The sequence below is a fragment of the Mauremys mutica genome, chromosome 9, assembly GCF_020497125.1.
Source record: "Mauremys mutica isolate MM-2020 ecotype Southern chromosome 9, ASM2049712v1, whole genome shotgun sequence".
In the NCBI taxonomy this organism is placed as follows: Eukaryota; Metazoa; Chordata; order Testudines; family Geoemydidae; genus Mauremys; species Mauremys mutica.
Genome location: NC_059080.1, coordinates 24918342 through 24932414, shown reverse-complemented (window position 1 = coordinate 24932414; position 14073 = coordinate 24918342). Strand labels below are relative to the sequence as shown.

Sequence of the window (14073 nt, the reverse complement as noted above, 5' to 3'; positions counted from 1 at the left end):
CCTTAATAAAAAGGGAAAACGAATCCTCTAGTCTTTGGCAGAGTAGCTGAGTGGAGCAAAGAGATGGCTTTCCTAAAGTTCTGCTGGGGCCTTGAACCAACCCCCTGAGCTGCCTGTGTCAAGTGCCAAGCCTACAACGTATTGCAGACTTGGTGGGATAGAAGGGTTAGTTCTTCTTTAAGACTGGGTGATAAGGTTGCTGGATGATTTATTTCATGCCCACAGTGCAAACTAAGATAAGGGCAATGAAATATCATGCTTCAGGGCTGATTGTCTGTGGGGTCAGGATGAAATTTTTGCCTCGTGTACTGCAATATCCAAGTATTAATGGGGATTTTTCACCTTCCTTGGCAGCATCAGCTACTGGCCTCTGCTGGAGACAGGTTTCAGAAGCACCGGGCCAATGTCCATACAATATGGCCCGGAGCTGAGACTGGATTAATGACACATTGCTCTTCTCTAATACCTGCCATCTAATCTAACGATCTCAAAGTGCTTTGCAGACACTGAAGCATTTGAACTAATCCTCACCCACCCACCCTGTGAGGTAGGTATTATTAGACCCATTTAAAGCTTGGGAAAAATGCAGAGAGATTAGTGTCAGAGTTGTCAGAGCAAGGAACAGGAGCCAGATCTCCTGGTATCCAGTCCTGTGCTTTAATCACTGCACTAGATCTCGCTGCATGGGAACTAGATGCCCCAGTTGTCTGATGTGGCCTGGCATCTCCATTACGCCTGTTACTTCAGGCCCAAATAGACAGTGGCACAAATTTGGTTTTCTCACTGTTTTTTGGAAGAGGCCTGTTGGGCTGATTTGGGGGCAGGGAGGCTGGTACCTGTGTTGGGAGGAGCAACAACGTGAGCCCTGGTGTGGCAATCCTGAGCTGGAAAGAAGAGGCCTTTAGTCTGGTGGAGACTTGCATGTTCCCCCACCTCAAGGGGGCTGGGCTAAGGAGACCCTCTAACACCTAAGCCGCCTGGGGGCCTAAAATGGAGTATGAGGCTGTCATGATGAATACGAACCATCCTCTGGGCTGTGCGCCCATCCCCTTGTTTTTATTTTTAATCCTTCCCCCTTGTAGTATCGTATCTGGGCAAAGAGAGAAACAACCTTTTTCACCCCAAAGTGAATAAAAATTCCAGAATAAAGTAAGATCAAAGCTAATTAATTTGAGTTGATTGTAACTGGTGGCTTTTTTTGTTACTGTACAGTGTGGGCTGTGTTCCTCTCACCGTAGGAATTTTATACCCTATCATCTACTATCCCATCTCCGAATCCAGGGGGAAGCCTGTGCCCCAAAGAAACCTGGGCAATGCAGGATCTGTTCTTCTCTCATTTTGTCTCTTTAAGGGCATCAGGCAGCTCCCCTGTTCCTCTGAGAGCCATGAAGTTCACAGTTAAGGATCCCCCCACCCCGGCCCCAGATAGCACACAAGCACTCAAATGCACACGCCCTGAGCATTTGTAGCTCACTGTGAGAGGAACTTTTTCCCCTCCAGTCCCAGTCAAACATCCGACTGTTGTCAGGAAGAGCCTGCTCTGTGTCTAGGACTATTTCTCTGGGATATTCTCTCTTTGTTCTTTGAAGCTTTGCAGTTTGGAGGATGATCTGAAGTGTCTTCAAGGGTCTGGGGTTGGGGCTGGAGGGAAGAGCTTCTCTAGGAATTTCTGTGTATCTCAGCTCTTCGCCTTCCATGCCAGTCTGTGACTTAGACACACAGAGGCAGCCGCAACAGTAAAAACATACCAGGGCAAAATGAAGTTCTCCAAATGCCAGGAGACCTCACCAGAGGTTTGGGCTGAAAGACAGATGGGCCCAGCCCTAGAGGCTGAGGAATGTGGATCTGCTGTTGTGGTTCAGGTTCACCTAGCAGAGAAGGGCCTGAGGCACAAAGTTTGGATCCAGACCAGACCTGTATTCTCCCAAAGTTGCAGCGCTCTGGATCAGACTCATCTCTGCTCTGCTTATCATCATTCTTTGAATCTGCAAAGCCAGTACCTGGGTGTTGAGTGACTCTGCTCCCCTCCAGCTTCTGGAGCGGTTGTGGAAACCGAACAAATGAGAGAGAAGGCTCCAGTGTGAACTGCCAAAGCTCAGTGTCGGTTTCCATTGTAAAGACCAGTCAGGCATGGAGTTTTGGCAGGTTCTCACAGGCTTTCCAAGACCTCGACTCCCCCCTCTCCCCCCAGCCTGTCTCACATACTGAAGACGCTGGCCAGACAGCAGGTTGTTTCATTGTTGTTTGCACTGTCTCGTCAGAGCTCTGAACCAAGTGAATTCTGAATCACTTTTAATTTGTAAAGTGAGTTTCAAAATGCTGCAGGGCAAATCCTGCCAGCTTTACCTCCCTGCCACAGTAATCCCCTGGGGTACTAGCCTTGAGGTACACAGCACAGACGACTCTGATGGGCCTGGGAGAGTTGTACTAGACAGCATGATGTCCCAGCCCCACACCTCCCACACAAACACCATAGCACATGTATGCACAATCATACTGCACACTCTCTCTCACATACACAGCTTGCTCACACCCCCAGCAAATAGGCCTTTCACACAGTTGTCACACACTGACACCCACACATCCTCTGCTCCTGGGCAGACATGTCTCCCAGGAAATAGAACTGCTCCTGTGCTTCTCTCAAGGAAAAAGTCAGGTGTTGAGAAGGAGCTACAGAGCAGGGGTCTAACTGGGGTGCATGTGAGCTGAGGAGAGGACCCAAAGGAGTCCAGCGTAGTCTGTTTCTCACAAACAGGAAAGGAGACAGCTGAGAATTTATCCTGTTTGACCCCCTTTTCAATCACTATGGGCTTTTTAAAGAGACACTGTCACATTATAAATCCTATATATTAAAAAATCCCACCAGTTTCCTTTCCCTGTGTCACTAACCACCTCAGTAAAGCATAAAGAGCTGATTTACTTCCCAGTCTTGATGCTGTCTGCATACTTTTTTCATTTCTCTCAGGTGGGATAATGAAAGTTTCTAGTCAGTTTGCCTCCCAGATTGTCTTGCACTAACCCAGTGCTGCCTTATTTAGGTTGCAAACACTGACACGGGAAGGTTATTTGTTCAAACTGTTGTTTCCACTGGAGGTTTCTTCTTTTCTTTTCAAAGAAAAAGACTGGACATACATTTGTTAGTGATAGTTTTGTTCCTACTTAGTTTGCACAGATTGGACCTTATTGCATCTCCTGTGCTGGGCACTAACCTTGTTGTGAGTCAGGAGGGAGTTTGTTTTTACATCGCCAGCCGACCCTGGATTGGCTGGAGGCTTATGGCAGGAGAGGGGATTTTGCCTGCTCTGGTGCAAAACATTTTTATAAACTTTGAAAATGTTTTTGTATCCAAGTTTAACAATGCAGGAGAGATCTTGTGACTGAAGCAAAGGACTTGGAGTCAGGCCTCCTGGTTCCATGCCTGACTCCTCCACAGACTTGTTATGAAGCCCTGGGCATTTCACTTAATCCCTCTGTGCCTCAGTTTCAATATCTGTAACATGGGGATGGTACTGACAGAACCCGCAAGGGGGCTGTGAGTTTTAATCATTAATGTTGTAAAGCACTTTGTGATCCTCCAATGGAAGGCACTAAAGACAGGCAGAGTGATGTCATTTCCCAATGCCGTGCCTTCCCCCCCACTCCCCCACCCCACCCCACCCCCGGAAGGCAGGACTTCTGGATGTAGCCAGTCAGCATTACTGTGGGGCTGTCACATCATTCCCAATGGGTGTGGCATCAGACAGCAGGGAAAGACACTGGCTTGATGTGTTATTGTGACTGCAGAGAGAGTGTTGCCTTCTTTCTCCCTGATTCTAACCTGTACCTGCAGGGCATCTGACCTGAAAACCTCTGTCCTTGGGCTCTGCAGGGGGAGCTTTGGCAGTGGTGCACCATCTCCTGGCCAAGAAAAACCCATGCAGCTTTTGAGCAGCAATGCAGTTGTGTGTGTGCGGGGGGGCTGAGCAGGGGTATTGCTCTCTCCAGGGATAGGGAGGAGATTGGCGGGTGGGGTGACTCGCTGGCTGGAAACGAGGGAGAGGAAATGTCAGTGGTACCGTGCTTGGCTGTAAGACCCCAGAGGAGAAGGATTCAGACCAAGATATAGCAGCCCTCCCCTGCCCTGGGCATGGGTCCCCCTTTCCGTAAGTCCCCACCCCCTGCTCTCAGCCTTCATCTTCCTAAGCTCCCCCAAGTGCACGCAGTGCTGCCTAATGTGACCTGGCAGCTGCTGATGCCTCCTCCCTGGAGGGAAGCCGCGGTGCTCTCTGATGTGATTCAGCCTGACATCCCAGCCATGTTATATAATGGGGCTGCTTAGGGTAAGTGCAGGGGGCCGGAACTCACCATCCCCACTCCTCCCATTCTTCAGTGCTAGGCTGCAGGAAAGATTCATCTGCTGATGGCTCTAAATAATGAAAAGGGTCAGGGATGGATGGGTCGGTGCTCATCCCTTGTGGGGAAGGGGAGGTCCTTATGCTGCATGGCCCAGCACTGCGAATGGGAGGAGCTTGTTCAATGGGTCCTGGCTAACAGATATGACCAGCTGGCCCCATGACCTACAGGCCTCCCTCCCAGAGCAGGGCAGCTGGGTCCCAGGCCCTCAGGGCCCCGCCGGGGTGGCTGGGATTATCTGAACCTAGTCTGAAATTCACCTGTGGCTGTCTCTGGCATTGGCAGAATGGTCCCAATCCTCCCAGCTGGCTCCTTTGCTTTGTCTCCATCCCATCAGGCCTGCAGGCTGTTCAGGGAACCCTAAATTATCTTTCAGTAGGGTGTTGTGGGACAGCACCTGGTCATCATGGTGGTTGGGTTGCCACTGGGTGCTGATGTGATGACTCTGTCAGGTCAGATTAAGGGAGATGCTGATGTGGGCAAAGCAATAGGGGCAGGGGCTAGGAAAAGCCTCTGCCTGCTCCATCGATAGTGACTGTCTTTGTCTGCTGTGATTCTGAGAGCGGAGGGGGAGTTGGTGGGACAGCCCGGGGGTGGGTGGGGAGGGCTCCCCTTTGTCTCCTCTTTCTTTATTCTGAAGTTTTTTCTTATCCCACCCCCAAACTCTCATGAAGCAACCTCATGGCATCTTGCAGCTGGAGCTTGGCATCCGGTGCCTGGAACGTGAGCCCCACTGCGGACCGAGTGGGCTCTGGCTTGCTTCTGGAATGGAGCTGTGATTGGGCACATGGCTCCTGCTGCCACGGCTGGCTCTCCCGGCCGAAAGCCTGTGCAGTGAAACGGAGCCAGCAGGGACAAGCTAGGCCCTGAAGTGGCACAAAGAACTGGCATATTTACTCTCTGTGCATGTTTAACAAGGGTGATGCAGTAATGGGTTCTTTACAAAGAACTGTCACCTACCCAATCCCACGGCCCCTCCCACCACCTATCTGCTCTCGGCTCCTCCATGCTGGCGTGCAACCCCTGCTGAAGAACCCCCCTTCCCAAGGAGCCTCGGTTCCTCCTGGGCTCAGTACCTGGGCCTCCTGTGCACACTTCTTACTGGGACACTGGATGTGTTGCCTCAGCCCTTAGCATCTCTCTAGTAAGTCGCTCTCCCCCAGGGTTGCTCTGTTCACATAGCAGACATGACTATTGCAGCAATGGCATGGCCACTGGCCGAGAGTTTTCACAGCATTTGTGTGTGTGTGTGCGTGTGTGCGCGCGCAACTGTTAATTGCTCTTGTGCCGTGCATGGAGAGCCCCGTTGGCTGGGACTCCAAACACCAGTGCTGAGGGCACAGAAAGCCAGCAATTTGTCTCTATTGTTTAACACTGACAAGGTGCTAGATCCTTAACGAGGAGACAGCCCTTGCTCCAAGTGATCACAGTCTACAAGCCTAGAAAAGTTCAGGTCCTTCCACCAACAGGCCAAACCCGCCGTCCATCCCAGAGCACTGGGGCCAGATGAGGGGAAGAGGACCAGGGCTCCTTGCCACCAAGATGACAAATGAGCACCAGTGTCGCAGGCTGATTCCAGATGTGGAAGAGCGTCTCTTTCCCCATTCCCTTAATGGAGGGGATATTGAGTCTGAGCAAGAGCCTTGCCTGAGAAATGTTACAAGTGCTGAGCTTCCCTGGAAGAGGGGAGGGGTGGGGAGGGGAAGGGGCTCTGTGACAGAGACATGTCAGGCCAGCAGAAGTGCCTCTCTCGCTTGGCTGGCAAATGAAATGGGGTTGTTGGAAAAAGCAGCTGGTACCACCTGGAAAACTAGGGGAATTGGCCTGGTTTGGAACAATTTGGCTTCTGTTTTCCACTGTTTCTGCCTTCCCCCCTCCATCGCACCATAGACAGGAGACATGGACCTAAAGTGAACCCCAGCTGCAAAGACTCCTGGACATGGGAGAGTCTCTATAGCTGCCTTATTACTTGCCATCGTATCTGTGCACTGGATCCACACTATCTCTGTAGTGAACCCCAAAGCAGGACCCTGGCTGCTGATTAAGTCAGGCCTGTCTCTATGTCATCTCTTCCTGTGGCCCATTGCCTGCTTGTGACATCACAACTGGTGGTCATGGAAACTATTATGAGTCATACCCAGAACCAGAAGTCACACTACACCCTACCCACCCAGCCTCCTGTCAGGCAGCTGAATGTCCCCTAAGTTTGGGGATCCTGGAACATGCAGTGGGTTGCCCAGCTTGGCACCTGCCCCATTCAGAGCCCTCACTTATTGTCCCTTGGGACTCTCAAAGATGGCCATAGCTAGGGGTGAAATCTAAATACTCTTGCAGCCTCGTACATTCAGTAACACCCCTGAAGAAGCCCATGAGGAGGAGTCACTGGATTCTCCTCGTCAGCCCAGCGAGGCCCTGGGCAGAATTGAGATGGTTCACCAGGGAGGATTGGCTCTAGGTGCAGACCATGGCCTAGGAACTAAGAGACTGCAGGGGTGGGTGCTGGATGGTGAACGTAGCCCTAGGTAGGGTCCAGGGCCCAAGTCTGAAAGAGGCAGGCAACCCCCAGAACACCAATGGCCTCTGCTCCAGGAGTCTTGCTTGTTCTGTACCAAGGTGTGTCTATGTCCAGGTCCATGTTGCTCTTGTATCTATACCAATGTCCATGCCGTCTTATGCCTCTCTGAGTCTGTCCATGTCCGTGCTGTTCCATGCCCATGTATGTGGGCAGGTGAGCGAGATCATACTGCCTGCTCTGGCAGCAGGAGAAGCCAGGCAGGGAGGGAGACCAGCAGTGACTCAATATGAAGATCAGAAATAACAGCAAATAGAGTCGTGAGGGACTTCGCAGCCCAGAAAATGGCATTTTGTGTAACCCTGGCCCCGTCCCTCCAAGTTTCCTCAAGTCTGAGAGTTGCGCTTGAAAGGGAACCCACCCCTTCTGCTCAGCAGAGCAGCTTGAAAGTGGCAGGAGATGACGAGGGCAGAGCTTCCCACCAGGAGTAAACTGTGAGAGGGGCTGGGGGAAAACGGTCTGTTCCATAGTCCCCTGCTGGAGGCTTCCACCTTCCTGGGTGGTGACCCCAACAGTGTTTGACGGGAGGGGGCTCCCCCAGGGTCAGAGACTGGAAACCTTTTCCCCACTCTGCCTTTAATTCTGGGTTAAGAGTCGGGTGACGTTATTTAACGCTTAGCATTTACAAATGAAACCTTTCGTTTTAATGGGAGACACTCTTCTTAAACCCGTCCCACCACAGCAGCGTGACTGGGGAAGTGATGTGCAATGGGAATCATGTACAAGTCACAGCTTTCTGCACATGAGTGAGCGTCAAGGTGATGGGTATGTCTGTGAGCATGCATGAAAAATGTAGTTATGTGAATTCTGCCCCATGTTAGTGTGTGTGTCACAAAGCAACCCCCCATGTCATTGAGCAGGAGTGTGTAGATACATAAAATCCCCCTGAGTGTAGAAATCTCTTGTGTGACAGGAAAGATCCTCCTGCGCTGACCTAGTGACTGGCTCCCAAGCCCTGCCATGCCTGCTGTCCGTCCGTCCACTGCTGGGGTCAGAAGTGACATCACCTTTCAGCAAGGTGGCCTAAGGGAAATCATGGGAACAACCAGATGGCACCATATTGCAGCTCAGTGACCAGTTCCTGTACAGGCCCTTGCCAGTGCCACAGGTAAGACTATGAGAGTGGCAGCCACGTGTCTTCAGCATAAATCTCCAAGCACAAAGAGGGCTGTAGATGAGAAATCATCCATGAGCCACAGCATATGGTGAAAAGGCTGAGGGGACTGGAGGGAAGGGAAGAGCCTGTAGAAGGTCAGGGTAGCTCTCAAGCCCCATGCAGTACTGTACATGGTGTGCAGAAGATGGTTTCCAACCCGTGCTTGCTTTTAAAGCTGATGCAAAAGGCCACCTTTTACAATGATTTATAGGCAGGAGACTAGCATTATAATCCCCATTTCTTTTTCCTCCTTTTGGGGTTTTGTGTTGCACCCTTCAGTCTTTAGGAGCACAGAGATGATACCACGCAGTGCAATCCATGTGCATCCAACACAGCCTGTGCCCACTGTCTCCACAAGGCTTGCTTTTGATAAACGTTGGTCTTCTATGGGTCCTGAAGTCCTCCACTTGCACATGGAGAGAACGTGCCATTCTCCATCATTGGTCAAGGGCAAGTACACTATTTTCTGTGTTTCAAGCTGAAAAATGTCACTATTTCAAATTGCTCCCATAAAACAAAAGTTCTGTTGGCAATGACTGGAATGAGACACCCCCGTGAGCTGTTCTATTGCCAGTCTGTAGGAAAGAGCCCGTTAGGGTTAAAGTTCAGCGTGGAAGTGGGCCCAGGTCACCTTGTTGAGAGGCAGGCTATGAAGTTCCCAGGAGTTTTGGGAGGATCCAGGGTTCTGACCATAGTTAGCTTTCATGTGCTGGACAATAAGGAGCTCCAGGGAGACCCCAGGCAAGAGTAGCCTCTATTTCCCTAGGGGTGGGGCCATGCTCACACTCTTACTTGGCTCTGGCTGGGCCTCCGAACAAGGTAGATGATGTTCCATCCTGGGTTAAGACTGAAGGCCACAGTGTGCAGTCACCCTGCACAAGAGCCCCAAGTGAGGCACAAATGGAGAGACTCCATAATATACCACGTCCAGCTATGTGTGTGAGGATGTGTGCATACACAAATGGTATCTGTGTACACAGGGGCGGCTCTAAGTATTTTGCCGCCCCAAGCACGGCAGTCAGGCAGCTTTCGGCGGCGAGGTCCGCTGGTAACGCGGATTCGGCAGCATGCCTGCAGGAGGTCCGCCGGTCCCGCGCCTTCGGCGTATCTGCCACTGAATTGCTGCTGAAACTGCAGGACCGGCAGACCTCCCGCAGTCATGCCACCGAAGGCAGCCTGACTGCCGCCCTCACGGGGACCGGGAGGGCGCCCCCCGCAGCTTGTCGCCCCAGGCACGCGCTTGCTGTGCTGGTGCCTGGAGCTGCCCCGTGTGTACAGCTGTGTATGTGTGTCAGAGTGTCTGGGTGTGCGGGTCACTCTGTGCACCAGGGTGTGTGCGTGAGTCTCTCTCTCTAGATGACGCTATGCTTTGTATGTCAGTGCCATAATTCTGAGTATGGGCATGTGTATGTGACCAGACATATCTGTGCCCTTGCTGGTGTGCTGCCCACAGTGACCGTGAGGCTCATACACCTGCCCTTTGCCATCCAAAGCCTCTGCTTTTCATTCTGCCCCTCTCATTGGCATTTCTCTGACCTGCCAGCCTCTGCAGCCTGCTTCATTCCTTAATGTACAGCTTGGTACTACACAGGCTCAGAGGCTCTGTGCAGCTGCTCTGCTTAGTGTCCCATCCTTGGTCTCTTCTGCAGCATTGTGCTGCCAAGTCTCCCTTGCCACAGGAGCCCTGAACAGATGGAGGCACTTGGTGACCCCTGGAGCTCTGCATGCTCTGGGAGGCAGTCGGGAAGAGGCCCTTAGGGGACTATTGTGCTCTGTCTGTTTGTTTGTTTTTAGTCCATTCTGCAGAATTCAGTGGAACCAGCTCTGTACCCGGTGCCAGGCGTGGCTGCCCGCAGAGCCTGCTGGCCTCTTTCCTCGAGGAAAGCAGTTCAGCCTGCTGGCCACCAGCCCAAATGCTTGTGGTTGTGGACTGACCCAATGGGCTGGACACAGCCGCTCCTACACAGTTGGGTTTTGGAGCCAGCACACAGACCCCGGGCTCAGGAATGGCTGATTCAGGGATCTGCAGTGAGTTGCTTGTTTACAACATGGATTGATATTAGGACAGTTTAGATTTCCTGAGCACTGATGCACCTTTTACTGCTGCCCACAAAGTCCAGCGTGCAAGCCGAAGCTAGCCAATGGCTAGCTAGCCAGCTAAGCCCTGCACCTCCCCTCCCCAAGAGATAGGCCCCTAAGTCTGAGATTCCAGCTGGTGTGTAGCTCTGCGTGTGATTCACAAACTGGGGAAGATTGGCAGCCAAATGCCTGTCCTGGGCAGGGCCTGATTTGGTAGATGTGCTCATAGGCTGCCTAACTCCACAAAAGAACTGGGTTGGCAGGAGGAGGAGCTCCCTTACAACTTCTAACCTAGTAGTTAGTGCACTCGCCCAGGGTGAGCGACCCCAGTTCAAGGCTCCCCTTCCCCACCACCTGATGGTGCTAAGTGATTGGCCGCCTCTCAGGAGAATGACCTAACCACTAGGATAGGGGTAGGCAACCTATGGAACATGTGCCGAAGGCGGCATACGAGCTGATTTTCAGTGGTACTCACACTGCCCAGGTCCTGGCCACCGGTCCGGGGGGCTCTGCATTTGAATATAATTTTAAATGAAGCTTCTTAAACATTTTAAAAACCTTATTTACTTTACATACAACAATAGTTTAGTTATATATTATAGACTTATAGAAAGAGACCTTCTAAAAATGTTAAAATGTATTACTGGCACGCAAAACCTTCGGCACACCACTTCTGAAAGGTCGCTGACCCCTGCACTAGGGTGTAGAGTTATTCTAGCTATCTCTGGTCCAATTCATGCTTAATTATTCAATTACGTACTTAAAGTGGAATAACTTACACTATGGTCACTATTACCGAGCTGTTCAGCTGTATTCACCTCTTGGACCAGATCCTGTGCTCCATTTAGGACTAAATCAAGAATTGCCTCTCCCCTGCTGGTTCCAGGACTAGCTGCTCCAAGAAGTGGTCATTAATTTTATCTCTGTGCCCCGTGCTGAGGCATTACATACGAGGGTGAGCTGCAGGGCTGAGGCTCACAATATGAGTGCCTTGTAAATGAAATAAATTTGACCTGGAAATCATTAAGGGGTTTTTCTAGTCACCTTCCAGAGGAGAGTGGCATGTTAATCATAGTGTACTGTACAGCTGGGGCTGGGAGATGCTTAAACCCAAGTGGACCCTGAATTACCCAATCCAATAGAGCTTTATTCTGAACAGCAGTTTTCATCCAAACTTCGAGTCTGACAATACAGGGCAGACACTGTATGGTGCGAGTCACAGCAGGCTGCAATGCAAACTAGGAGAGTGTGTGTGCAGCGAACAAATTACAGCATCCTGACCTAAGGCCAATCAGAGGGAGCGAGATGAAGGCAGGCAGGATGTGTGAGAGAGGAAAGATCTGATGAGACCTTACATAGATTGAATGGATAAGTCAGAGAGACAGATGGGGATAAGGTTGTCCTGTTCTTTAAGGCAGGAGACACAGAGGAGAAGGCTCTCACCCGCACAGAGGGGAGATTGTGGGAAGGTCACAGAATGTGAGGACAATACATAAAACCCCTGACCTCTTGGGTGAATGTGACCCCCACTGCTAATGAGTCTCTGCACCTGGGAAGGAGGATGGAGGCCTTCTCTTGGCTGGATAGCAGGTGATGGAGGAGAGCTTGCACTCAGGGAGCTGGGGAAAGAAGGGCCAGGTGCATGGGCTCCCCGCCCCGACTGGAATCTGTGATTTTGCAGTGGATGAGTCAGTGATGATCATAATCCTTCTGAAAGACTGTCAAAGAAGCTTGACTTTTTGGTATCTATCTATCTATCTATCTATTCAACCACGCCCGTCTGCTCCAGCTCAGCCCTCCACTGCTGTGTTATGGAATGTTAATAAGAGCCGAAATGAGAGAATAAAAATATAATTGTTCCCCTCTCCAAAGCATATCGGCTACAGAGTTGATGTAAGGGCTTCTTTGTGCTGAGTCGGGAGCAATGTGAGCTTTGCTGTCCTCTGTGCTTGGAGGCGCTTTGCCTGGTAATTGCAGGTGTATCTTGCTTTCTGACTCTCCAGAGATGGTAATTGGAAACACTTGCAAGGATTCCTTCCATGTACAGCGTGGCTGCAGGGAGTGCGTGGAGGGGGGAGCTGTGCTGCTCTGATCTCCAGGAGCATGGGATCATTTGCAACGTCCCAACATTCACTTCATTTGCTGCTGTGAACGCTCTGATTCACACTATGCAGAAAGCAGAGGAGTCTCTTGTAGGCTTCTTGCATGCACACGTGATTCCTTGTGCTTATTTGCATGTGGGCCTAGGAAAAGGGTTTTCACGACCAACTCGATCCTTTTTGCACAAATGAAAATCAGATTTTTGTGGGTGGGAGAAACCTCTCCATGTGGGAGGATCCTTGCACCATGAGATGCTTTAGGTTGGCTCAGGCCTGCAGTCTATTGGGAGGCCAGCAGGGGCAGAGTGCATTGGGGTACAGCTGGGTGGGAAGAATGAAGGCAGTATGTCCAGAAGTGTGTGCTAGTGCTGTCATGCCCTTATTAGGGTATCCCAGCAAGCTGCTGTCTTGCTTTTGCCTGTTTGTCAGTGGTTTAGACCGTGGTGCATTCTGTGGCACCAGAGCTGAGATGGGACAGGCAACAACCCAGCTCAGCCTCCTGCCAATATTTTGTTTTTAGACCCAACGTTGCTGAGGCGGGTCTGGCTGCAGGTTCAGCCTATCATGAAGGGGGAGGGGGTATGTGTGTGGGAGAAAGGATGTCTGGGCTGGTTTGGGGAGTGGTTCTGTTACCTAACATGTAACAATGAGTTTTTAGGAACATCTAGAACCCTGTAAATGAGAGTTGGGAAAGTCCTCCAGCATGAGGGTTCATGTAGTCCTCTCTGCATCCAACCCTTCCTGTCACCCAACGGCCAGTGCAAGATTGGTTGCTACAGAGCATCCTCTACTCCAGACTTAAATGCCTCAAACAATGCGACTTCCAATATGGTTGAGGTTCTCTGACTCCTTACCATTCGCCAGGGATGGTTTTTCCATGGGTCTTTAAGGGTTTCATAGGGCAAAATTTCACATGATGTCTCAAGCTTTCTCTGTGCTGTGAGATGAACCTGAGGGACCGTCACCTGTTACTTACCTTCCTTACCATTGTGACTGGGTTATTCGCTTGCAGGGCCCAGGAAGCTGCCTTGAGGTTCATAGCTCAGCACATGGGACAAGCATCTGCCTTGGCAAGCAGTGCCTCCAGGCAGGTTAGTGCTTGTGCTAATGGTGACCACCAGTCAGCCCCTTTGCACCATCAGCCCATGACCTGTGTGCACTGCTGCTCTGTGTATCTTATGCTATATACTACATACCTGGATAGAAAGCTGGAGACTTCATGGAGAGGTGGGTTCACAGCCTAACTTTTCCCTTCAGGAGACAAGAGTTAGTATCTTGCCTTTGCTCAAAAGTGAAATAAGTTCGGTGGCCTTAATTTATAAGTCTCTAGTGGACATCTTATTAAACCACAACATGAAGGACATCTCTGGTCAAGAGATGTTTTCATATCCCAGTGCCCTTACATTTGGAGACAGTTTGGATCCAGGTGTTCTGCTAGGATTCATCTATAATCATTTTATTGGAGGCCTATCATGAGGAGGGAACTGGGTATGTGCAGTGCTCCTAGTCATGCCTCCTTAGATAGCTCAAAAGCTGTTCTGGGAGATTCTGAGACAGTCTGAAGGGTTAGAGCTGCAGAGCTAGGTTGGGAATCTCTGGAGAATGGGCTTTTTTATAAGGTCTCCATAACTTCCTACATCAGCTGGTCAGAAGATACCAGGAAAGCAGCTTTTCTTGGCCTATTTTGGCACTCTCAGGCTTGCTGGGATCAGGAAGTGCAGAAGCAGCACAAAAATGAACAATAACGGCATTCCGAGTATTTGGAATCCCAAAGA

At 50.8% G+C, this 14073-nt stretch overlaps 1 long non-coding RNA gene across 2 annotated transcripts; it reads left to right on the top strand.

Moving 5' to 3' along the window:
- The first annotated feature begins 387 nt into the window (after window positions 1-387).
- LOC123377932 lies at window positions 388-8559 on the top strand. Of its 2 annotated transcripts, none has more exons than XR_006582388.1 (3): window positions 388-547; window positions 7878-8072; window positions 8400-8559. It is a non-coding gene; the product is annotated as an uncharacterized LOC123377932 (long non-coding RNA). The 2 variants fall into 2 exon arrangements; XR_006582389.1 differs by lacking the exon at window positions 388-547 and adding an exon at window positions 6742-7005.
- The last annotated feature ends 5514 nt before the right edge of the window (window positions 8560-14073 follow it).